The sequence below is a fragment of the Euprymna scolopes genome, chromosome 38, assembly GCF_053919585.1.
Source record: "Euprymna scolopes isolate OS-2025 chromosome 38, ASM5391958v1, whole genome shotgun sequence".
NCBI lineage: Eukaryota > Metazoa > Mollusca > Cephalopoda > Sepiida > Sepiolidae > Euprymna > Euprymna scolopes.
Window position 1 is genome coordinate 25,614,091 of NC_136519.1, and position 27,098 is coordinate 25,641,188.

At 41.4% G+C, this 27,098-nt stretch overlaps 1 protein-coding gene across 2 annotated transcripts in view; it reads right to left on the reverse strand.

Annotated features, from left to right (window-relative positions):
• The window catches only part of LOC145263100 (low-density lipoprotein receptor-related protein 2-like), a 599,989-nt gene that overhangs the window by 22,401 nt on the left and 550,490 nt on the right, over window positions 1-27,098 (reverse strand). The gene's annotated exons all lie outside the window — the stretch shown is intronic.

Genomic DNA, 27,098 nt, shown 5'->3' on the forward strand with positions numbered 1-27,098 from the left:
ACAACCGCTTATAGTATCCCTCCCGTTTTGAGTATAGATAAAGAGGAGACAACCGCTAATAGTATCCCTCCCGTTTTTAGTATAGATAAAGTGGAGACCACCGCTTATAGTATCCCTCCCATTTTGAGTATAGAAAAAGAGGAGACACCCGCTTATAGTATCCCTCCCGTTTTGAGTATAGATAAAGAGGAGACAACCGCTAACAGTATCCCTCCCGTTTTTAGTATAGATGAAGAGGAGACTACCGCTTATAGTATCCCTCTTGTTTTTAGTATAGATAAGTAGGGGACAACCGCTTATAGTATCCCTCCCGTTTCTAGTATAGATAAAGTGGAGACCACCGCTTATAGTATCCCTCCCGTTTTTAGTACAGATAAAGAGGACACCACCGCTCATAATATCCCTCCCGTTTTTTAGTATAGAAAAGAGGAGACCACCGCTTATAGTATCCCTCCCGTTTCTAGCATGGATAAAGTGGAGACCACTGCTTATAGTATCCCTCCCGTTTTTAGTATAGATAAAGAGGAGACATCCGCTTATAGTATCCGTCCCGTTTCTAGTATAGATAAAGATGAGAAACCCGCTAATAGTATCCCTCCGCTTATAGTACCGCTTATACTATCCCTCTAATAGTATCCCTAGATAAAGTGGAGACCACCGCTTATAGTATCCCTCCCGTTTTGATTACAGATAAAGTGGAGACCACCGCTTATAGTATCCCTCCCATTTTTAGTATAGATAAAGAGGAGACACACGCTTATAGCATTCCTCTTGTTTTTAGTATAGATAAAGTGGAGACAACCGCTTATAGTATCCCTCCCGTTTTTAGTATAGATAAAGAGGAGACACCCACTTATAGTATCCCCCCCGTTTTGAGTAGAGATAAAGTGGAGACACCCACTTATAGTATCCCTCCCGTTTTGAGTAGAGATAAAGTGGAGACACCCACTTATAGTATCCCTCCCGTTTTTAGTATAGATAAAGTGGAGACCTATGCTTATAGTATCCCTCCCATTTTTAGTATAGATAAAGAGGAGACACACGCTTATAGTATCCCTCTTGTTTTGAGTATAGATAAAGAGGAGAGACCCGCTTATAGTATCCCTCCCGTTTCTAGCATGTATAAAGTGGAGACCACGGCTAATAGTATCCCTCCCGCTTTTAGTATAGAAAAAGAGGAGACAACCGCTTATAGTATCCCTCCCGTCTCTTGTATAGAATAAGTGGAGACCACCGCTTATAGTATACCTCCCGTTTTTAGTATAGATAAAGAGGAGACACCCGCTAATAGTATCCCTCCCGTTTTTAGTATAGATAAAGAGGAGACAACCGCTTATAGTATCCCTCGTTTCTAGTATAGATGAAGAGGTGACACCCGCTTATAGTATCCCTCCCGTTTTTAGTATAGATAAAGAAGATACACCCGCTTATAGTATCCCTCCCCTTGTTTATTATAGATAAAGAGGAGGCCAGCGCTTATAGTATCCTTCCCGTTTTAGTGAGGATCAAGAATAGACACCCGCTTACAGTATCCCTCCCGTTTCAAGTATAGAAAAAGAGGAGACACCCGCTAATAGAAATACCTCCCACTGTTTAGTATAGATAAAGGGGAGACCACCGCTTATAGTATCCCTCCCCTTTTTAGTATAGATAAAGACGAGACACCCGCTTATAGTATCCCTCCCGTTTTTAGTATACATCAAGAAGAGACACCCGCTTATAGTATCCCTCCCATTGTTTATTACAGATAAATAGGAGGCCACCGCTTATAGTATCCCTCCCGTTTTTAGTATAGAGGAAGAGGTGACGACCGCTTATAGTATCCCTCCCGTTTTTAGTATAGATAAAGAGGAGACAACCGCTTATAGTATCCCTCCCGTTTTGAGTAAAGATAAAGAGGAGACAACCGCTCATAGTATCCCTCCCGTTTTAAGTATAGATAAAGAGGAAACACTCGCTTATAGTATCCCTTCCCGTTTTTAGTATAGATAAACAGGTGACCACCGCTTATAGTATCTTTCCCGTTTCTAGTATAGATAAAGAGGAGGCCACCGCATATAGTATCCCTCCCGTTTTTAGTATAGATAAAGAGGAAACACCCGGCGATAGTATCCCTCCCGTTTTGAGTATAGATAAAGTTGAGACCATCGCTTATAGTATCCCTCCCATTTTTAGTATAGATAAAGGGGAGACACACGCTTATAGTATCCCTCTTGTTTTTAGAATAGATAAATACGAGACAATCGCTTATAGTATCCCTCCCGTTTTTAGTATAGATAAAGAGGAGACACCCGCTTATAGTATCCCTCCCGTTTTTAGTATAGATAAAGTGGAGACCACCGCTTATAGTGTCCCTCCCGTTTTTAGTATAGATAAAGAGGAGACACACGCTTATAGTATCCCTCTTGTTTTTAGTACAGATAAAGACGAGACAACCGCTTATAGTATCCCTCCCGTTTTTAGTATAGATAAAGAGGAGACACCCGCTTATAGTATCCCTCACGTTTCTAGTATAGATAAAGAGGAGACACCCGCTTATAGTATCCCTCCAGTTTTTAGTATAAAGAGGAGACAACCGCTTATAGTATCCCTCCCGTGTTGATTATAGATAAAAAGGAGACAACCGCTTATAGTATCCCTCCCGTTTTTAGTATAGGTAAAGAGGAGACACCCGCTTATAGAAATACCTCCCACTGTTTAGTATAGATAAAGAGGAGACCACCGCTTATAGTATCCCTCCCGTTTTTAGTATAGATAAACAGGAGACACCCGCTCATAGTATCTCTCCCGTTTTGAGTATAGATAAAGTGGAGACCGTCGCTTATAGTATCCTTCCTATTTTTAGTATAGATAAAGAGGAGACACACGCTTGTAGTATCCCTCTTGTTTTTAGTATAAATAAATAAGAGACAACCTCTTAGAGTACCCCTCCCGTTTTTAGTATAGATAAAGAGGAAACACCCGGCGATAGTATCCCTCCCGTTTTGAGTATAGATAAAGTTGAGACCATCGCTTATAGTATCCCTCCCATTTTTAGTATAGATAAAGGGGAGACACACGCTTATAGTATCCCTCTTGTTTTTAGAATAGATAAATACGAGACAATCGCTTATAGTATCCCTCCCGTTTTAGTATAGATAAAGACGAGACACCCGCTTATAGTATCCCTCCCGTTTTTAGTATAGATAAAGTGGGGACCACCGCTTATAGTATCCCTCCCGTTTTTAGTATAGATAAAGAGGAGACACACGCTTATAGTATCCCTCTTGTTTTTAGTACAGATAAAGACGAGACAACCGCTTATAGTATCCCTCCCGTTTTTAGTATAGATAAAGAGGAGACACCCGCTTATAGTATCCCTCACGTTTCTAGTATAGATAAAGAGGAGACACCCGCTTATAGTATCCCTCCAGTTTTTAGTATAAAGAGGAGACAACCGCTTATAGTATCCCTCCCGTGTTGATTATAGATAAAAAGGAGACAACCGCTTATAGTATCCCTCCCGTTTTTAGTATAGGTAAAGAGGAGACACCCGCTTATAGAAATACCTCCCACTGTTTAGTATAGATAAAGAGGAGACCACCGCTTATAGTATCCCTCCCGTTTTTAGTATAGATAAAGAGGAGACACCCGCTTATAGTATCCCTCCCGTTTTTAGTATAGATAAACAGAAGACAACCGCTAATAGTATCCCTCCCGTTTTGAGTATAGATAAAGAGGAGACAACCGCTTATAGTATCCCCCCATTTTGAGTATAGATAAAGAGGAGACAACTGCTTATAGTATCCCTCCCGTTTTTAGTACAGATACAGAGGGGACACCCGCTTATAGTAACCCTTCCCGTTTTTTGTATAGATAAAGAGCAGACACTCGCTTATAGTATCCCTCCCGTTTTTAGTATAGATAAACAGGAGACACCCGCTCATAGTATCCCTCCCATTTCTGGTATAGATAAAGTGGAGACCGTCGCTTTTAGTATCCTTCCTATTTTTAGTATAGATAAAGAGGAGACACACGCTTGTAGTATCCCTCTTGTTTTTAGTATAAATAAATAGGAAACAACCTCTTAGAGTATCCCTCCCGTTTTTAGTATAGATAAAGAGGAGACACCCGCTTATAGTATCCCTCCCGTTTTGATTATAGATAAAGAGGAGCCAACCGCTTATCGTATACCTCTTGTTTTTAGTATAGAAAAAGAGGAGACAACCGCTTATAGTATCCCTCCCGTTTCTAGTATAGATAAAGAGGAGAAACACGCTTACAGTATCCCTCCCATTTTCAGTATAGATAAAGAGGAGACAACCGCTTATAGTATCCGTCCCATTATTTATTATAGATAAAGAGAAGGCCACCGCTTATAGTATCCTTCCCGTTTTAGTGAGGATCAAGAATAGACACCCGCTTATAGAAATACCTCCAATGGTTTATTATAGATAAAGAGGAGGCCACCGCTTATAGTATCCCTCCCGTTTTTAGTATAGATAAAGAGGAGACGACCGCTTATAGTATCCCTCCCGTTTTTAGTATAGACAAAGTGGAGACACCCGCTTATAGTATCCCTCCCGTTTTTAGTATAGATAAAGAGGAGACAAACGCTTATAGTATCCCTCCCGTTTTGAGTATTGATAAAGCGGAGGCCACCGCTTATAGTATCCCTCCCGTTTTTAGTACAGATAAAGAGGAGACGACCGCTTATAGTATCCCTCCCGATTTTAGTATAGACAAAGTGGAGACACCCGCTTATAGTATCCCTCCCGTTTTTAGTATAGATAAAGAGGAGACACACGCTTATAGTATCCCTCTTGTTTTTAGTATAAATAAATTGGAGACAACCGCTTATAGTATACCTCCCGTTTTTAGTATAGATAAAGTGGAGACCACCGCTTGCAGTATCCCTCTTGTTTTTAGTATAGATAAAGAGGAGACTCCCGCTTATCGTATACCTCTTGTTTTTAGAATAGAAAAAGAAGAGACAACCGCTTATAGTATCCCTCCCGTTTCTCGTATAGAATAAGTGGAGACCAGCGCTTATAGTATCCCTCCCCTTTTTAGTATAGATAAAGAGAGACACCCGCTTATAGTATCCCTCTTGTTTTAATATAGATAAAGAGGAGACAACCGCTTATAGTATCCCTCCCGTTTTGCGTATAGATAAAGATGAGACACCCGTTTATAGTATCCCTCCCGTTTCTAGTATAGAAAAAGTGGAGACCACCGCTTATAGTATCCCTCCCGTTTTTAGTATAGATAAAGAGGAGACACCCGCTTATAGTATCCCTCCCGTTTTTAGTATAGATAAAGAGGAGATACCCGCTTATAGTATCCCTCCCGTTTCTAGTATAGATAAAGTTGGGCCACCCGCTAACAGTATCCCTCCCGGTTTAGTATAGATTTAGAGGAGACACCCGCTTATAGTGTCACTCCCGTTTCTAGTATAGATAAAGAGGAGACAACCGCTCATAGTATCCCTCCCGTTTTATGTATAGATAAAGAGGAGACACCCGCTCATAGTATTCCTCCCGTTTTTAGTATAGATCAAGAAGAGACTCCCGCTTATAGTATCCCTCCCATTGTTTATTATAGATAAAGAAGAGGCCGCCGCTTATAGTATCCTTCCCGTTTTAGTGAGGATCAAGAATAGACACGCGCTTATAGTATCCCTCCCGTTTCCAGTATAGATACAGAGGAGACACCCGCTTATAGCTATACCTCCCACTTCTTAGTATAGATTATATAGATAAAGAGGAGACCACCGCTTATAGTTTCCCTCCCGTTTTTAGTATAGATAAAGAGGAGACACCCGCTTGTAGTCTCCCTCAAATTGGTTATTATAGATAAAGAGGAGGCAACCGCTAATAGTATCCCTCCTCTTCTTAGTATAAAGAGGAGACGACCGCTTATAGTATACCTCCCGTTTTTTGTATAGATAAAGAGAGACACCCGCTTATAGTGTCCCTCCCGTTTTTAGTATAGATAAAGAGAAGACAACCGATTATAGTATCTCTCCCGTTCTTAGTATAGATAAAGAGGAAACACCAGCTGATAGTATCCCTCCCGTTTTGAGTATAGATAAAGAGGAGACAAACGCTTATAGTATCCCTCCCGTTTTGAGTATTGATAAAGCTGTAAATACTGTTTAGTATGGATAATGAGAAGACCACCGATTATAGTATCCCTCCGTTTCTAGTATAGATAAAGTGGAGACCACCGCTTAGAGTATCCTTCCCGTTTCTAGTATAGATTAAGAAGAGACACACGCTTATAGTATCTCTCCCGTTTTAAGTATAGACAAAGAGGAAACACCCGCTTAACGTATCCGTCCCACTGTTTAGTATGGATAAAGAGAAGACCACCGCTTATAGTATCTCTCCCACTTTGTAGTATAGATAAAGATGAGGCCACCGCTTATAGTATCCCTCCCATTTTTAGTATAGATACAGATGAGGCCACCGCTTATAGTATCCCTCCCATTTTTAGTATAGATAAAGATTAGGCCACCGCTTATAGTATCCCTCCAATTTTTAGTATAGATAAAGAGGAGACACCCGCTTATAGTATCCCTCCAATTTTTAGTATAGATAAAGAGGAGACACCCGCTTATAGTATCCCTCCCGTTTTTAGTATAGATAAAGAGGAGACACACGCTTATAGTATCCCTCTTGTTTTTAGTACAGATAAAGACGAGACAACCGCTTATAGTATCCCTCCCGTTTTTAGTATAGATAAAGAGGAGACACTCGCTTATAGTATCCCTCACTTTTCTAGTATAGATAAAGAGGAGACACCCGCTTATAGTATCCCTCCAGTTTTTAGTATAAAGAGGAGACAACCGCTTATAGTATCCCTCCCGTTTTGATTATAGATAAAAAGGAGACAACCGCTTATAGTATCCCTCCCGTTTTTAGTATAGATAAAGAGGAGACACCCGCTTATAGAAACACCTCCCACTGTTTAGTATAGATAAAGAGGAGACCACCGCTTATAGTATCCCTCCCGTTTTTAGTATAGATAAAGAGGAGACACCCGATTATAGTATCCCTCCCGTTGTTAGTATAGATAAACAGGAGACAACCGCTAATAGTATCCCTCCCGTTTTGAGTATAGATAAAGAGGAGACAACCGCTTAAAGTATCCCCCCCATTTTGAGTATAGATAAAGAGGAGACAACTGCTTATAGTATCCCTCCCGTTTTTTGTATAGACAAAGAGCAGACACTCGCTTATAGTATCCCTCCCGTTTTTAGTATAGATAAACAGGAGACACCCGCTCATAGTATCCCTCCCGTTTTGAGTATAAAGTGGAGACCGTCGCTTATAGTATCCTTCCTATTTTTAGTATAGATAAAGAGGAGACACACGCTTGTAGTATCCCTCTTGTTTTTAGTATAAATAAATAGGAGACAACCTCTTAGAGTATCCCTCCCGTTTCTAGTATAGATAAAGAGGAGACAACCGCTCATAGTATCCATCCTGTTTTTAGTATAGATAAAGAGGAGACACACGCTCATAGTATCCCTCCCGTTTTTAGTATAGATCAAGAAGAGACTCCCGCTTATAGTACCCCTCCCATAGTTTATTATAGATAAAGAAGAGGCCACCGCTTATAGTATCCTTCCCTTTTTAGTGAGAGTTTTAGTGAGTATAGTAAGAGGAGACACCCGCTTATAGAAATACCTCCCACTGTGTAGTATAGATAAAAAGGAGATCACCGCTTATAGTATCCCTCCCGTTTTTAGTATAGATACAGAGGAGACACTCGTTTATAGTATCCCTCTCGTTTTTAGTAAAAATCAAGAGGAGACACCCGCTTATAGTATCCCTCCAATTGTTTATCATAGATAAAGAGGAGACAACCGCTTATAGTATCCCTCCCGCCTTAAGTATAGATAAAGATGAGACAACCGCTTATAGTACCCTTCCGTTTTTAGTATAGATAAAGAGGAGAAACCGGCTTATAGTATCCCTCCCGTATTTAGTGTAGATAAAGAGGAGACAACCGCTTATAGTATCCCTCCCGTTTCTAGTATAGATAAAGAGGAGACACCCGCTCATAGTATCCCTCCCGTTTCTAGTATAGATAAAGTCGAGGCACCCGCTCATAGTATACCTCCCGTTTTTAGTATAGATAAAGAGGAGACACCCGCTTATAGTATCCCTCCCGTTTCTAGTATAGATAAAGAGGAGACCACCGCTTATAGTATCTTTCCCGTTTTTAGTAAAAATCAATTTGAGACACCCGCTTATAGTATCCTTCCCATTGTTTATTATAGATAAAGAGGAGACCACCGCTTATAATATCCCTCCCGTTGTCAGTATAGATAAAGAGGAGACACCCGCTTATAGTATCCTTCCCGTTTTTAGTAAAGATCAAGAGGAGATACCCGCTTATAGTATCCCTCCCGTTTTTAGTATAGGTAAAGAGGAGACACCCGCTTATAGTATCCTTCCCGTTTTAGTGAGGATCAAGAGTAGACACCCGCTTATAGTATCCCTCCCGTTTCCAGTATAGATAAAGAGGAGACACCCGCTTATAGCTATACCTCCCACTTCTTAGTATAGATAAAGAGGAGACCACCGCTTATAGTATCCCTCCCGTTTTTAGTATAGATAAAGAGGAGACACCCGCTTGTAGTATCCCTCAAATTGGTTATTATAGATAAAGAGGAGGCAACCGCTAATAGTATCCCTCCTCTTTTTAGTATAGATAAAGAGGAGACGACCGCTTATAGTATTCCTCCCGTTTTTTGTATAGATAAAGAGAGACACCCGCTTATAGTGTCCCTCCCGTTTTTAGTATAGATAAAGAGGAGACAACCGCTTGTAGTATCCCTCCCGTTTTTAGTATAGATAAAGCGGAGGCCACCGCTTATAGTATCCCTCCCACTGTTTAGTATGGATAATGAGAAGACCACCGATTATAGTATCCCTCCCGTTTCTAGTATAGATAAAGTGGAGACCACCGCTTAGAGTATCCTTCCCGTTTCTAGTATAGATTAAGAAGAGACACACGCTTATAGTATCTCTCCCGTTCTTAGTATAGACAAAGAGGAAACACCCGCTTAAAGTATCCGTCCCACTGTTTAGTATAGATAAAGAGGAGACCGCCGCTTATAGTATCTGTCCCACTGTGTAGTATAGAAAAAGATGAGGCCACCGCTTATAGTATTCCTCCCATTTTTAGTATAGATAAAGATGAGGCCACCGCTTATAGTATCCGTCCCATTTTTAGTATAGATAAAGAGGAGACACCCGCTTATAGTATCCCTCCCGTTTTTAGTATAGATAAAGGGGAGACACCAACTTATAGTATCCCTCCCGTTTCTAGTATAGATAAAGTGGAGACCACCGCTTATAGTACCCCTCCAATTTTTAGTATAGATAAAGAGGAGACACACGCTTATAGTATCCCTACCGTTTTTGGTAAAGATAAAGAGGAGACACCCGCTTATAGTATCCCTCCCGTTTATAGTATAGATAAATGGGAGACAACCGCTTATAGTATCCCTCCCGTTTTGAGTATAGATAAAGAGGAGACACCTGCTTATAGCATCCCTCCCGTTTTTAGTATAGATAAAGAGAAGACTTCCGCTTATAGTATCCCTCCCGTTTTTAGTATAGATAAAGTGGAGACCACCGCTTATAGTATCCTTCCCGTTTTTAGTATAGATAAAGAGGAGATACCCGCTTATAGTATCCCTCCCGTTTCCAGTATAGATACAGAGGAGACACCCGCTCATAGTATCCCCCCCGTAAAAGTATAGATAAACACAAGGCCACCGCTTATAGTATCCCTTCCACTGTGTAGTATAGATAAGGAGGAGTCCACCGCTTATAGTATCCCTCCCGTTTTTAGTATAGATAAAGAGGAAACAACCGCTTATAGTATCCCTCCCATTGTTTATTATAGATAAAGAATAGGCCACCGTTTATAGTATCCTTCCCGTTTTAGTGAGGATCCAGAATAGACACCCGCTTATAGTATACCACCCGTTTCCAGTATAGATAAAGAGGAGACACCCGCTTATAGAAATACCTCCGACTGTTTAGTATAGATAAAGAGGAGATCACCGCTTATAGTATCCCTCCCGTTTTTAGTATAGATCAAGAGGAGACACCCCCTTATAGTATCCCTCCCATTGTTTATAATAGATAAAGAGAAGCCACCGCTTATAGTATCCCTCCCGTTTTTAGTATAGATAAAGAGGAGACCACCGCTTATAGTATCCCTCCCGTTTCTAGTATAGATAAAGTGGAGACCACCGCTTAAAGTATCCTTCCCGTTTTTAGTATAGATAAAGAGGAGACAACCGCTTATAGTATCCCTCCCGTTTCTAGTATAGATAAAGTGGAGACCACACCTTATAGTACCCCCTCCGTTTTTTGTATAGACAAGCAGGACACACCCGCTTATAGTATCCCTCCCGTTTTGAGTATAGATACAGAGAAGACACCTGCTTATAGTATACCTTCCGTTGTGAGTATAGATAAACTGGAGAACACCGCTATAGTACCCCTCCAACTTTTAGTATAGATAAAGAGGAGACACCTGGTTGTAGTAACCCTCCCGTCTTTAGCATAGATAAAGAGAAGACACCCGCTTATAGTATACCTCCCACTGTTTAGTATAGATAAAGAGGAGACAACCGCTTATAGTATCCCTCCCGTTTTGAGTATAGATAAAGAGGAGGCACCCGCTTAAAGTATCCCTCCCGTTTTTAGTATAGATAAAGAGGAGACACCCGCTTATAATATCCCTCCCGTTTTTAGTATAGATAAAATGGAGACCACCGCTTAGAGTAACCTTCCCGTTTTTAGTATAGATAAAGAGGAGACACCCGCTTATAGTATCCATCCCGTTTTTAGTATAGATAAAGAGGAGATTCCCGCTTATAGTATCCCTCCCGTTTCCAGTATAGAAAAAGAGGAGACACCCGCTTATAGAAATACCTCCCACTGTTTAGTATAGATAAAGAGGAGACCACCGCTTATAGTATCCCTCCCGTTTTTAGTATAGATAAAGAGGAGACAACCGCTTATTGTATCCCTCGCGTTTCTAGTATAGATACAGAGGATACACCTGCTTATAGTATCCCTTCCACTGTTTAGTATAGATAAGGAGGAGTCCACCGCTTATAGTATCCCTCCCGGTTCCAGTATAGATAAAGAGGAGACACTCGCTTATAGTATCCCCCCCCGTTTAAAGTATAGATAAACACAAGGCCACCGCTTATAGTATCCCTTCCACTGTTTAGTATAGATAAGGAGGAGTCCACCGCTTATAGTATCCCTCCCGTTTTTAGTATAGATAAAGAGGAGAAAACCGCTTATAGTATCCCTCCCGTTTTTAGTATGGATGAAGTGGAGACACCCGCTTATAGTATCCCTCCCGTTTTTGGTATACATCAAGAAAAGACACCCGCTTATAGTATCCCTCCCATTGTTTATTATAGATAAAGAGGAGGCCACCGTTTATAGTATCCTTCCCGTTTTAGTGAGGATCCATAATAGACACCCGCTTATAGTATACCACCCGTTTCCAGTACAGATAAAGAGGAGACACCCGCTTATAGAAATACCACCGACTGTTTAGTATAGATAAAGAGGAGACACCCGCTTATAGTATCCCTCACGTTTTTAGTATAGATCAAGAGGAGACACCCCCTTATAGTATCCCTCCCGTTTCTAGTATAGATAAAGTGGAGACAACCGCTTAAAGTATCCTTCCCGTTTTTAGTATAGATAAAGAGGAGACACCCGCTTATAGTATCCCTCCCGTTTTTAGTATAGATAAAGACGAGACAACCGCTTATAGTATCCCTCCCGTTTTTAGTATAGATAAAGAGGAGACCACCGCTTATAGTATGCCTCCCGGTTTAAATATAGATAAAGAGGAGACAACCGCTTATAGCATCCCTCCCGTTTCTAGTATAGATAAAGAGGAGACACACGCTTATAGTATCCCTCCCATTTTTAATTTAGATAAAGAGGAGACAACCGCTTAAAGTATCCCTCGCGTTTTTAGTATAGATTTAGAGGAGACACCCGCTTATAGTATCCCTCCCGTTTTTAGTATAGATCAAGAAGAGACACCCGCTTAAATTATCCCTCCCACTGTTTATTACAGATAAAGAGGAGGCCACCGCTTATAGTATCCTTCCTGTTTTAGTGAGGATCAAGAATAGACACCCGCTTATAGCATCCCTCCCGTTTCCAGTATAGTAAGAGGAGACACCCGCTTATAGAAATACCTCCCACTGTGTAGTATAGATAAAAAGGAGATCACCGCTTATAGTATCCCTCCCGTTTTTAGTATAGATACAGAGGAGACACTCGTTTATAGTATCCCTCTCGTTTTTAGTAAAAATCAAGAGGAGACAACCGCTTATAGTATCCCTCCAATTGTTTATCATAGATAAAGAGGAGACAACCGCTTATAGTATCCCTCCCGCTTTAAGTATAGATAAAGATGAGACAACCGCTTATAGTACCCTCCCGTTTTTAGTATAGATAAAGAGGAGAAACCCGCTTATAGTATCCCTCCCGTATTTAGTGTAGATAAAGAGGAGACAACCGCTTATAGTATCCCTCCCGTTTCTAGTATAGATAAAGAGGAGACACCCGCTCATAGTATCCCTCCCGTTTCTAGTATAGATAAAGTCGTGGCACCCGCTCATAGTATACCTCCCGTTTTTAGTATAAATAAAGAGGAGACACCCGCTTATAGTATCCCTCCCGTTTCTAGTATAGATAAAGAGGAGACCACCGCTTATAGTATCTTTTCCGTTTTTAGTATAGATAAAGAGGAGACCACCGCTTATAGTATCCCTCCCGTTTTTAGTAAAAATCAATTGGAGACACCCGCTTATAGTATCCCTCCCATTGTTTATTATAGATAAAGAGGAGACCACCGCTTATAGTATCCCTCCCGTTGTTAGTATAGATAAAGAGGAGACACCCGCTTATAGTATCCCTCCCGTTTTTAGTAAAGATCAAGAGGAGATACCCGCTTATAGTATCCCTCCCGTTTTAGTGAGGATCAAGAGTAGACACCCGCTTATAGTATCCCTCTCGTTTCTAGTATAGATAAAGAGGAGACCCCCGCTTATAGTATACCTCCCACTGTTTAGTATAGATAAAGAGGAGACCACCGCTTATAGTATCCCTCCCGTGTGTAGTAAAGATAAAGAGGAGACAGCCGCTTATAGTATCCCTCCCGTTTTTAGTATTGACAAAGAGGAGACACCCGTTTATAGTATCCCTTCCACTGTTTATTATAGATAAATAGGAGGCCACCGCTTATAGCATCCCTCCCGTTTTTAGTATGGATTAAAAGGAGACACCCGCTTGTACTATTCCTTCCCGTTTTTAGTATAGATAAAGAGGAGACACCCGCTTATAGTATCCCTCCCGTTTCGAGTAGAGAAAAAGAGGCGACCCCCGCTCATAGTATCCCTCCCGTTTTTAGTATAGATAAAGAGGAGACAACCGCTTATAGTATCCCTCCCGTTTTTAGTATAGGTAAAGAGGAGACACCCGCTTATAGTATCCTTCCCGTTTTAGTGAGGATCAAGAGTAGACACCCGCTTATAGTATCCTTCCCGTTTCTAGTATAGATAAAGAGGAGACACCCGATTATAGTATACATCCCGTTTTTAGTACAGACAAAGAGGAGACACCCGTTTATAGTATCTCTCCCACTGTTTATTATAGATAAAGAGGAGACCACCGCTTATAGTATCCCTCCCGTTTTTAGTATGGATTAAAAGGAGACACCCGCTTATACTATTCCTTCCCGATTTTAGTATAGATAAAGAGGAGACACTCGCTTATAGTATCCCTCCCGTTTCGAGTAGAGAAAAAGAGGCGACCCCCGCTCATAGTATCCCTCCCGTTTTTAGTATAGATAAAGAGGAGACTACCCCTTATAGTATCGCTCCAATTTTTAGTATAGATAAAGAGAAGATACCCGCTTATAGTATCCCTCCCTTTTTAGTATAGATAAAGAGGGGACAACCGCTTATAGCATCCCTACCGTTTCTAGTATTGATAGATAAGACACCCGCTTATAGTATACCTCCCGCTGTTTAGTATTGATAAAGAGGAGACACCCGCTTATAGTATCCCTCCTGTTTCTAGTATAGATTAAGAGGAGACAACCGCTTATAGTATCCCTCTCGTTTTTAGTATAGATAAAGACGAGGCCACCGGTTATAGTATCCCTCCCTCTGTTTAGTACAGATAAAGAGGAGACCACCGCTTATAGTATCCCTCCCGTTTTTAGTATAGATAAAGAGGGGACAACCGGTCATACTGTCCCTCCCGTTTTTAGTATAGATAAAGAGGAGGGAACCGCATATAGTATCCCTCCCACTGTTTAGTATAGATGAAGAGGAGAACACTGATTATAGTATCCCTCCAGGTTCTAGTATAGATAAAGAAGAGAAACACGCTTATAGTATCCCTCCCGTTTTTAGTATAGATAAAAAGGACACCCGCTTATAGTATCCCTCCCGTTTCTAGTATAGATAAAGAGGAGGCAACCGCTTATAGTATCCCTCCCGTTTTTAGTATAGATAAAAAGGAGACTACCGCTTATAATATCCCTCCCGTTTTGAGTATAGATAAAGAGGAGACACCCGCTTATAGTATCCCTCCCATTTCCAGTATAGATTAAGAGTAGACAACGACTTATAGTATCTTTCCCGTTTTTAGTATAGATAAAGAGGCGACAACCGTTTATAGTATCCCTCCCACTGTTTAGTATAGATAAAGAGGAGAGACCCGCTTATAGTATCCCTCCCGTTTCTAGTATAGATGAAGAGGAGACACCCGCTTATAGTAACCCTCCCGTTTCTTGTATAGATAAAGAAGAGACACACGCTTATTGTATCCCTCCCGTTTTTAATATAGATAAATATGAGACACACACTAATAGTATCCCTCCAGTTTTTTGTACAGATTAAGAGGAGTTACCCGCTTATAGTATCCTTCCCGTTTCTAGTATAGATTAAGAGGAGACACCCGCTTATAGTATCCCTCCCGTTTTTAGTATAGATAATGAGGAGACACCCGCTTATAGTATCCCTCCCGTTCCTTGTATAGATAAAGAGGAGACACCCGCTTTTAGTATCCCTCCCGTTTCTAGTATAGATAAAGAGGAGACACCTGCTTAGAGTATCTCTCCCGTTTCTTGTATAGATAAAGAAGAGACGCACGCTTATAGTATCCCTCCCGTTTTTAGTATAGATAAAAAGGAGACACCCGCTTATAGTATCCCTCCCGTTTCTAGTATAGATAAAGAGGAGACACCCGCTTATAATATCCCTCCCGTTTCTAGTATAGATTAAGAGGAGACACTCTCTTATAGTATCCCTCCCGTTTCTAGTATAGATTAAGAGGAGACAACCGCTTATAGTATCCCTCCCACTGTTTAGTATGGATAAAGAGGAGACCGCCGAGGATAGTATCCCTCCCGTTTTTAGTACAGATAAAGTGGAGACCACCGCTTATAGTATCCTTCCCGTTCCTTGTACAGAAAAAGAAGAGACACACGCTTATAGTATCCCTCCCGTTTTTAATATAGATAAAGAGGAGACACCCGCTTATAGTATCCCTCCTGTTTCTAGTATAGATTAAGAGGAGACAACCGCTTATAGTATCCCTCCCGTTTTTAGTATAGATAAAGAGGAGGCCACTGCTTATAGTATACCTCCCACTGTTTAGTACAGATAAAGAGGAGACCACCGCTTATAGTATCCCTCTTGTTTTTAGTATAGATAAAGAGGGGACAACCGCATATAGTATCCCTCCCGTTTTTAGTATAGATAAAGAGGAGGCCACCGCATATAGTATCCCTCCCACTGTTTAGTATAGATGAAGAGGAGAACACTGATTATAGTATCCCTCCCGTTTCTCGTATAAATAAAGAGGAGACACCCGCTTATAGTATCCCTCCCGTCCTAGTATAGATAAATAGGAGACACCCGCTTATAGTATCCCTCCCATGTCTTGTATAGATAAAGAGGAGACACACGCTTATAGTATCTCTCCTGTTTTTAGTATAGATAAAGAGGAGGCCACCGCTTGTAGTATCCCTTCCACTGTTTAGTATAGATGAAGAGGAGACAACCGCTTATAGTATCCCTCCCGTTTCTAGTATAGATTAAGAGGAGACAACCGCTTATAATATCCCTCCCGTTTTTAGTATAGATAAAGATAAGGCCACCGCTTATAGTATCCCTCCCACTGTTGAGTACAGATAAAGAGGAGACCACAGCTTATAGTATCCCTCCCGTTTTTAGTATAGATAAAGGGGAGACCACCGCTTATAGTATCCCTCCCGTTTCTAGTATAGATTAAGAGGAGACAACCGCTTATAATATCTCTCCCGTTTTTAGTATAGATAAAGATAAGGCCACCGCTTATAGTATCCCTCCCACTGTTTAGTACAGAGAAAGAGGAGACCACAGCTTATAGTATCTCTCCCGCTTTTAGTATCGATAAAGAGGCGACAACCGCTTATAGTATCCCTCCCGTTTTTAGTGTAGATAAAGAGGCGACAACCGCTTATAGTATCCCTCCCGTTTTTCGTATAGGTAAAGAGGAGGCCACCGCTTATATTATCCCTCCCACTGTTTAGTATAGATAAAGAGGAGACCACCGCTTATAGTATCCCTCCCGTTGTAGCCATGTCACTAGTAAGGGTGCTGGAGGTAAACGTTTTGTCTGGGCTGACGTTATCCGCCTGATAGTCAGGGACCCGAACCTTGGATTTACCACTAAGGTGGCTGTCCTATCAGCAGGTGCAAATTACTGGGGCTGCTGTATTGCCATTTAGTGAATGGAATCTGGACCATGCAGTAGCTTCTGGTGGGGCCTCTCGATGCCATACTAGTGGGTAATTGTTACGGTTTTACCTTATCATGTGCTACATGTGTTTCTTTTTCTCTCTTAGTTTCCCCTCTCTGTCCTGCTCTAAGTAAATCTGACGACCTAGTCCACAAATTCCAAAATTTCATCATGACATGTTTCAAGAAAAAATACACGATTAAACCCGGTTCTCCAACTTCCAACGTAGACCCCTACTACCATGTCTCCTTCTCCAACATCAGGGGTCTTCGTTCTAACCTTCCAGAGGTTGAAACCCAATTACAGGAGACTAAACCAGACCTTTTATTTTTAAGTGAAACTGGCATTGAACAGGCTATTTCCCTAGATGAGTTTGCAATTACAGGATACTCTAACTTAACTTCTAAATCTGACCCCCAAGATCGCCATGGGAATGGAATATGTGTCTATATTAAAGATAGCTTTCCATGTGGGAGGGACATCTCCAGGGAAGATCCTAACTTACCCTATATGTGCTTCCGGGTTGCTTTAGCTCACACTACTGCATTTATATTTACTCTCTATCGCCCCCACAACAGCGGAGTTACTATCTTTCAAAGTATATCTGAGAAAATTGACCAAGTCCTTTCTACTTATCCTTCAGCTAACATTCACGTATGTGGAGACTTCAATGTTCACAACGTCGAATGGTTGACCCACTCAAACAAGACCGATGATGAGGGGAGGTTCTGTCATGATTTCTCCATTGCCTATGACCTCACTCAGATTGTTCAGGAACTTAATAGACCTTTTTCTCACAACTTGCCCTGAACTATGTTCAGTTTCTGTTCTGTCGCCTCTTGGATCTTCCGACCACTCTGTTGTATCAATTAAGATAAAAATGAAATGTAATAAGTCCCCAGACGTACCTCTTCATCGTACAGTATATCGATACACTAAGGCTGACTGGGATAGCTTCCATACATTTATATCTGATCTACCTCTGCATTCCATGTTTAAAAAGGATGTGTCCTCTATAGTATTAGACCTAACTGAATGGTTAATTGTAGGTATTGACCATTTCATACCCTCTAAAAAGTTTCAGCAAAAACCTAACAGCCAGCCATGGTTCTCTCCAGAATGTGCTGCTGCCATTGCGCACAGAAATCACTTTTTCCACTGCTTCAAACGTAATAGATGTATGGAAACTAAAGCCGTTTTCAGGACTGCCAGCAACCATTGTAAGAAAGTAATAAGGAACGCAAGAGAGTTGTATGCTCAATCTGTTAAGTCCAAAGTAGCTGAGCAGCGGCTTGGTTCCCACCAGTTTTGGCAAATAGCAAACAGAATCCTGAACAGAAGCGTGTGCTCAATCCCAACTATCATCAATGGACCTGAGGTAATCTCGTCAGCATCAGACAAAGCCAAACTCTTTGTCAAGAACTTTGCAGCTACTTCTACCCTTTGCGACCAAGACCGCCAACCCCCAATATTTCCTCCTGTATCAGAAAACACGCTATGTGATATACGTATATCTGTACGTGATGTTGCGAAGCTAATCAAAAACCTTGATTCGAGTAAAGCAACTGGCCCTGACGGTATTCCAATTATAGTACTCAAAAAACTTCAACCTGAACTAGCGCCCATACTTACAAAACTGTTTAAACGTTGTCTTAAGGAGGATAGTTTCCCATCTCCCTGGAAAATCTCATCAGTATGCCCTGTATTTAAGAATTCAGGTGATCGCTCATCCCCCTCTCAGTACAGGCCAATAAGTCTCCTGTGCGTCATGAGTAAGTTGCTAGAATCTGTGTTAAATACAGAAGTAATCAACCATTTCAACAAAAATAACCTTCTTAGTGACACTCAATATGGTTTCCGTTCTGCTAGATCTACAGCAGATGTGCTTACAGTTATATCGCATAGGATTAGCAAATCTCTCGATTTAAATGGAACACGTATATCAAATCTGTTGCCAAGGCCGCTGGAAAAATGGTGGGATCTTTCTATCGATCCGGTAGATATCTCACTGCTGATGCTATTCTCTGTCTATATAAGAGCCAGGTACGTCCAAGGATGGAATACTGTTGCCACATCTGGGCAGGAGCTGCTAGAAAGGACTTGGCCTGCCTTGATAGAGTTCAAAATAGACTTCGTAGCCTCGTAGGAGATGTCCTTTTCTCCTCCGTGCAACCTCTATCTCACAGAAGAGATGTTGCGAGTTTGTCTCTGATGTATCGTTATTTTCATGGAAAGTGTTCAACTGAGCTTCAATGTATGGTCCCCCCTCGCACAACTTTCACAAGAAACACTCGTCTAGCTGTAAACACTATCAATAATTTCCCCCACTCTTTATCTGTGCCTAAACCTAAACGTAGATTCCATGAACAAAGCTTCTTTCTTAGCACTGCACGCCTGTAGAATTGTCTTCCGTTTTCCTGCTTTCCGGCTGACTACAATATGGTTGTCTTCAAGTCTAAAGTAAATAAGTTCTTGATGAGCCGTTCCATATAAGTTATCAAATTTAACAAATTTTCATGATAATGATTACTATATTGTCCAATTTCTACTGTACACTCTTTAACCCTTATCCTTGAATGGCCTCTGAGCCTTGATCATGTGGTGATGCTGATGTAAAAAAAAGTATAGATAAAGAGGAGACACCCACTTATAGTATCCCTCCCGTTTTTAGTATAGGTTAAGAGGAGACACCCGCTTATAGTATCCCTCCCGTTTCTAGTATAGATTAAGAGAAGACACCCGCTTATAGTATCCCTCCCGTTTTGAGTAAAGATAAAAAGGAGACCACCGCTTATAGTGTCCCTCCCACTGTTTAGTAGAGATAAAGAGGAGACCACCGCTTACAGTATCCCTCCCGTTTTTTGTATAGACAAAGAGGAAACAACCGCGTATAGCATCCCTCCCGTTTTTAGTATAGATAAAGAGGAAACAACCGCTTATAGTATCCCTCCCGTTTTGAGTATAGATAAAGAGGAGGCAACCGCTTATAGTATCCCTCCAACTGTTTAGTAGAAATAAAAAGGTGACCACCGCTTATAGAATCCATCCCGTTTCTAGCATAGATAAAGTAAAGACCACCGCTTATAGTATCCCTCCCGTTTCTATTATAGATTAAGAGGAGACAACCGCTTATAGTATCCCTCCCGTTTTTAGTCTAGATAAAGAGGCGATAACCGTTTATAGTATCCCTCCCACTGTTTAGTATAGATAAAGAGGAGACACCCGCTATATAATATCCCTCCCGTTTTGAGTATACATAGACAGGAGGCCACCACTTATAGTATCCCTCCCACTGTTTAATCCCGTTTTTAGTATAGATAAAGACGAGACACCAACTTATAGTATCCCTTCCGTTACTAGAAAAGACAAAGAGAAGACACCCGCTTATAGTATCCCTCCCGTTTTTAGTATAGATAAAGAGGAGACAACCACTTATAGTATCCCTCCCGCTTCTAGTATAGATGAAGACGCGACACCCGCTTATAGTATCCCTCCCGTGTTTAGTATAGATAAAGAGGAGACACCCGCTTATAGTATCCCTCCCGTTTCTAGTATAGATTAAGAGGAGACAACCGCTTATAGTATCCCTCCCGTTTTTAGTATAGATATAGAGGAACCCACCGTTTATAGAATCCTTCCCACTGTTTAGTATAGATAAAGAGGAGACAACCGCTTATAGTATCCCTCTTGTTTTGAGTATAGATAAAGAGGCGACAACAACTTATAGTATCCCTCCCGTTTTAGTAAATATAAAGAGGAGGCCATCGCTTATAGTATCCCTTCCGTTTCTAGTATAGATAAAGAGGAGACACCCGCTTATAGTATCCCTACGTTTTTAGTATAGATAAAGAGGCGACAACCGCTTATAGTATCCCTCCCGTTTTTAGTATAGATTTAGAGGAAACACCAGCTTATAGTATCCCTCCCGTTTCTAGTATAGATAAGCAGGAGACCACCGCTTATAGTATCCCTCCCGTATTTAGTATAGATAAAGAGGAGGCCACCGTTTAAAGTATCCCTCCCACTGTTTAGTATAGATGAAGACGGGACCACCGATTATAGTATCCCTCCCGTTTCTTGTATAGATAAAGAGGAGAAACCCGCTTATAGTATCCATCCCGTTTCTAGTATAGATAAAGAGGAGACACCCGCTTATAGTATCCCTCCCGTTTTTGTACAGATAAGAGACGGCCACCCGTTTCTAGTGTAGATAAAGAGGAGACACCACTTTATAGTATCCTTCCCGTTTTTAGTATAGATAAAGAGGAGATGACCGCTTATAGTATCCCTCCCGTTTTTAGTATAGATAAAGTGGCGACAACCGCTTATAGTATCCCTCCAATTTTTAGTATAGATAAAGAGGAGATCACCGCTTATAGTATCCCTCCCGTTTCTATTATAGATAAAGAGGAGACACCCGCTAATAGTATCCCTCCCGTTTTTAGTATAGATAAAGAGGAGACACCCGCTGATAGTATCCCTCCCGTTTTTAGTATAGATAGAGAGGCGACAACAACTTATAGTGTTCCTCCCGTTTTTAGCAAATATAAAGAGGAGGCCACCGCTTATAGTATCCCTTCACTTTCTAATATAGATAAATAGGAGACACCCGCTTTTAGTATCCCTCCCGTTTTTAGTATAGATAAAGAGGCGACAACCGCTTATAGTATCCCTCCCGTTTTCAGTATAGATTTAGAGGAGACACCCGCTTATAGTATCCCTCCCGTTTCTAGTACAGATTAGGAGGAGAACACGGCTTATAGTATCCCTCCCGTTTTTAGTATAGTTTAAGAGGTTACAACCGCTTATAGTATCCCTCCCGTTTTTAGTATAGATGAAGAGGAGAACACTGATTATAGTATCCCTCCCACTGTTTTGTATAGATAAAGAGGAGACCACCGATTATAGTATCCCTCCCGTTCCTAGTATAGATAAAGAGGAGACACCCGCTTTTAGTATCCCTCCCGAATTTAGTATAGATAAAGAGGAGACACCAGCTTATAGTATCCCTCCCGTTTCTAGTATAGATAAAGATGAGACAACCGCTTATAGTATCCCTCCCGTTTTTAGTATAGATTAAGAGGAGACACCCGCTTATAGTATCCCTCCCGTTTCTAGAATAGATTAGGAGGGGACAACAAATTATAGTATCCCTCCCGTTTTTAGTATAGATAAAGAGGCGACACCCGCTTATAGTATCCCTCCCGTTTTAAGTATAGATAAAGAGGAGACAACCGTTTATAGTATCCCTCCGGTTTCTATTATACATAAAGAGGAGACACCCGCTTATAGTATCCCTCCCGTTTCTAGTATAGATTAAGAGGAGACAACCGCTTATTGTATCCCTCCCGTTTTTAGTATAGATACAGAGGAGGCCACCGCTTATAGTATCCCCCCACTGTTTAGTATAGATGAAGAGGAGACCACCGATTATAGTATCCCTCCCGTTTCTAGTATAGATAAAGAGGAGACACACGCTTATAGTATCCCTCCGTTTTTAGTATAAATTAAGAGAAGACACCCGCTTAATCTATACTATACTAGAAACGGGAGGGATACTATAAGAGGAGACACCCGCTTATAGTATCCCTCCCGTTTCTAGTATAGATCAGGAGGAGACCACCGCTTATAGTATCCCTCCCGTTTTTAATATAGACAAAGAGGACACACCAACATATAGTATCCCTCCCGTTTTTAGTAAATATAAAGAGGAGGCCACCGCTTATAGTATCCCTTCCGTTTCTAGTATAGATAAAGAGGAGACACCCACTTATAGTATCCCTCCCGTTTTTAGTATAGATAAAGAGGCGACAACACCTTATAGAATCTCTCCGGTTTTTAGTAGAGATTTAGGGGAGACACCCGCTTATAGTATCCCTCCCGTTGCTAGTAAAGATAAGGAGGAGACCACCGCTCATAGTATCCCTCCCGTTTTTAGTACAGATAAAGAGGAGACAACCGCTTATAGTATCCCTCCCGTTTTTAGTACAGACAAAGAGGAGGCCACCGGTTATAGTATCCCTCCCACTGTTTAGTATAGATGAAGAGGAGACCACCGATTATAGTATCCCTCCCGTTTCTAGTATAGATAAAGAGGAGACACACGCTTATAGTATACCTCCCGTTTCTAGTATAGATTAGGAGGAGATAACAAATTATAGTATCCCTCCCGTTTTTAGTATAGATAAAGAGGCGACAACCGCTTATAGTATCCCTCCCGTTTTTAGTATAGATAAAGAGGCGACAACACCTTATAGAATCTCTCCGGTTTTTAGTAGAGATTTAGGGGAGACACCCGCTTATAGTATCCCTCCCGTTGCTAGTAAAGATAAGGAGGAGACCACCGCTCATAGTATCCCTCCCGTTTTTAGTACAGATAAAGAGGAGACAACCGCTTATAGTATCCCTCCCGTTTTTAGTACAGACAAAGAGGAGGCCACCGGTTATAGTATCCCTCCCACTGTTTAGTATAGATGAAGAGGAGACCACCGATTATAGTATCCCTCCCGTTTCTAGTATAGATAAAGAGGAGACACACGCTTATAGTATACCTCCCGTTTCTAGTATAGATTAGGAGGAGATAACAAATTATAGTATCCCTCCCGTTTTTAGTATAGATAAAGAGGCGACAACCGCTTATAGTATCCCTCCCGTTTTAAGTATAGATAAAGAGGAGACAACCGTTTATAGTATCTCTCCGGTTTCTATTATAGATAAAGAGGAGACACCCGCTTATAGTATCCCTCCCGTTTCTAGTATAGATTAAGAGGAGAAAACCGCTTATAGTATCCCCCCCACTGTTTAGTATAGATGAAGAGGAAACCACCGATTATAGTATCCCTCCCGTTCCTAGTATAGATAAAGAGGAGACACACGCTTATAGTATTCCTTCCCGTTTTTAGTACAGATATAAAGGAGACATCCGCTTATAGCATACTCCCGTTTCTAGTATAGATAAAGAGGAGACACCCGTTTATGGTATCCCTCCCGTTTTAGTATTGATTAAGAGGCGACAACCACTTATAGTATCCCTCCCGTTTCTATTATAGATAAAGAGGAGACACCCGCTTATAGTATCCCTCCCGTTTCTAGTATAGATAAGGAGGAGACCACCGCTTATAGTATCCCTCCCGTTTTTAGTACAGATAAAGAGGAGGCAACCGCTTATAGTATCCCCCCACTGTTTAATATAGATGAAGAGGAGACACCCGCTTATAGTATCCCTCCCGTTTCTAGAATAGATTAGGAGGAGACAACAAATTATAGTATCCCTCCCGTTTTTAGTATAGATAAAGACGCGACAACCGCTTATAGTATCCCTCCCGTTTAAAGTATAGATTAAGAGGAGACACCCGCTTATAGTATCCCTCCCGTTTCTATTATAGATAAAGAGGAGACACCCGCTTATAGTATCCCTCCCGTTTCTAGTATAGATAAAGAGGAGACACCCGCTTATAGTATCCCTGCCGTTTGTAGTATAGATAAAGAGGAGGCCACCGCTAATAGTATCCCTCCCACTGTTTAGTATAGATGAAGAGGAGACACCCGCTGATAATATCCGTCCCGTTTTTAGTATAGATAAAGAGGCGACAACAACTTATAGTATCCCTCCCGTTTTTAGAAAATATTACGAGGAGGCCACCGCTTATAGTATCCCTCCCGTTTCTATTATAGATAAAGAGGAGACACCCGCTTATAGTATCCCTCCCGTTTCTAGTATAGATAAAGAGGCGACAACCGCTTATAGTATCCCTGCCGTTTGTAGTATAGATAAAGAGGAGGCCACCGCTAATAGTATCCCTCCCACTGTTTAGTATAGATGAAGAGGAGACACCCGCTGATAATATCCGTCCCGTTTTTAGTATAGATAAAGAGGCGACAACAACTTATAGTATCCCTCCCGTTTTTAGAAAATATTACGAGGAGGCCACCGCTTATAGTATCCCTTCCCTTTCTAGTATAGATTAAGAAGAGACACCCGCTTTTAGTATCCCTCCCGTTTTTAGTATAGATTAAGAGGAGACACCCGCTTATAGTATCCCTCCCGTTTTTAGTATAGATTTAGAGGAGACACCCGCTGATAGCATCCGTCCCGTTTCTAGTATAGATTAGGAGGAGACAACGGCTTATAGTATCATTCCCGTTTTTAGTATAGATAAAGAGGCGACAACCGCTTATAGTATCCTTCCCGTTTTTAGTATAGATAAAGAGGAGGCCACCGCTTATAATATCCCTCCCACTGTTTAGTAAAGATGAAGACGAGACTACCGATTATAGTATCCCTCCCGTTTCTAGTATAGGTAAATAGGAGACACCCGCTTATAGTATCCCTCCCGTTTCTAGTATAGATAAAGAGGAGACACCCGCTTGTAGTATCACTCCCGTTTTTAGTACAGATAAAGAGGCCGCCGCTTATAGTATCCATCCCGTTTCTAGTGTAGATAAAGATGAGACACCCGCTTATTGTATGCCTCCCGTTTTTAGTAGATAAAGAGGAGGCAACCGCTTATAGTATCCCTCCCGTTTCTAGTGTAGATAAAGAGGAGACACCCGCTTATAGTATCCCTCCTGTTTCTAGTATAGATTAGTAGGAGACCACCGCTTATAGTATCCCTCCGTTTTCAGTATAGATAAAGAGGCGACACCCGCTTATAGTATCCTTCCCGTTTTTAGTACAGATAAATAGGAGACAACCGCTTATAGTATCCCTCCCGTTTTAAGTATAGATAAAGAGGAGACACCCGCTTATAGTATCCCTCCCGTTTGTAGTATAGATAAAGAGGCGACAACACCTTATATAATCCCTCCCGTTTTTAGTATAGATTTAGGGGAGACACCCGCTTATAGTATCCCTCCCGTTTTTAGTAAATATAAAGAGGAGGCCACCGCTTTTAGTATCCCTTCCGTTTCTAGTATAGATAAAGAGGAGACACCCGCTTATAGTATCCCTCCCATTTTTGTACAGATAAAAAGGAGGCCACCGCTTACAGTATGCCTCCTACTGTTTAGTATAGATGAAGAGGAGACCACCGCTGATAGTATACCTCCCGTTTCTAGTAGAGATAAAGAGGAGACACCCGTTTATAGTACCCCTCCCGTTTTTAGTATAGATAAAGAGGTTACAACCGCTTATAGTATCCGTCCCGTTTTAAGTACAGATAAAGAGGAGGCCACCGCTTATAGTATCCCTCCCACTGTTTAGTATAGATGAAGAGGAGACCACCGCTTATAGTATCCCTCCCGTTTCTAGTATAGATAAAGAGGAGACCACCGATTACAGTATCCCTCCCGTTTCTAGTATAGATAAAGAGGAGACACCCGCTTATAGTATCCGTCTCGTTTCTAGTACAGATAAAGAGGAGACACCCGCTGATAGTATCCCTCCCGTTTTTAGTATAGATAAAGAGGAAGCCACAGCTTATAGTATCCCTCCCACTGTTTAGTATAGATGAAGAGGAGACTACCGATTATAGTATGCCTCCCGTTTCTAGTATAGATAAAGAGGAGACACCCGATTATAGTATCCCTCCCGTTTCTAGTATAGATAAAGAGGAGACACCCGCTTATAGTAACCCGTTTTTAGTATTGGTTAGGTGGAGACACCCGCTTATAGTATCTCTCCCGTTTTTAGTATTGGTTAAGTATCCCTCCCATTTTAGTACAGATAAAGAGGAGGCCACCGCTTACAGTATCCCTCCCACTGTTTAGTATAGATAAAGAGGGGACCACCGATTATAGTATCCCTCCCGTTTGTAGCACAGATAAAGGGGAGGCCACCGCTTATAGTATCTCTCCCGTTTCTAGTGTAGATAAAGAGGAGACACCCGTTTTTAGTTTAGATTAAGAGGAGACATCCGCTTATAGTATCCCTCCCGTTTTTAGTATAGATAAAGAGGAGACAACCGCTTATAGTATCCCTCCTGTTTTTAGTATAGATAAAGAGGAGGCCACCGCTGATAGTATCCCTCCCGTTTTTAGTAAATATACAGAGGAGGCCACCGCTTATAGTATCCCTTCCGTTTCTAGTATAAAGAGGAGACACCCGCTTATAGTATCCCCCCCATTTTTAGTACAGATAAAAAGGAGGCCACCGCTTATAGTATCCCTCCCACTGTTTAGTATAGATTAAGAGGAGACGACCGCTGATAGTATCCCTCAACTTTCTAGTATAGATAAAGAGGAGACACCCGCTTATAGTACCCCTCCCGTTTTTAGTATAGATAAAGAGGTTACAACCGCTTATAGTATCCC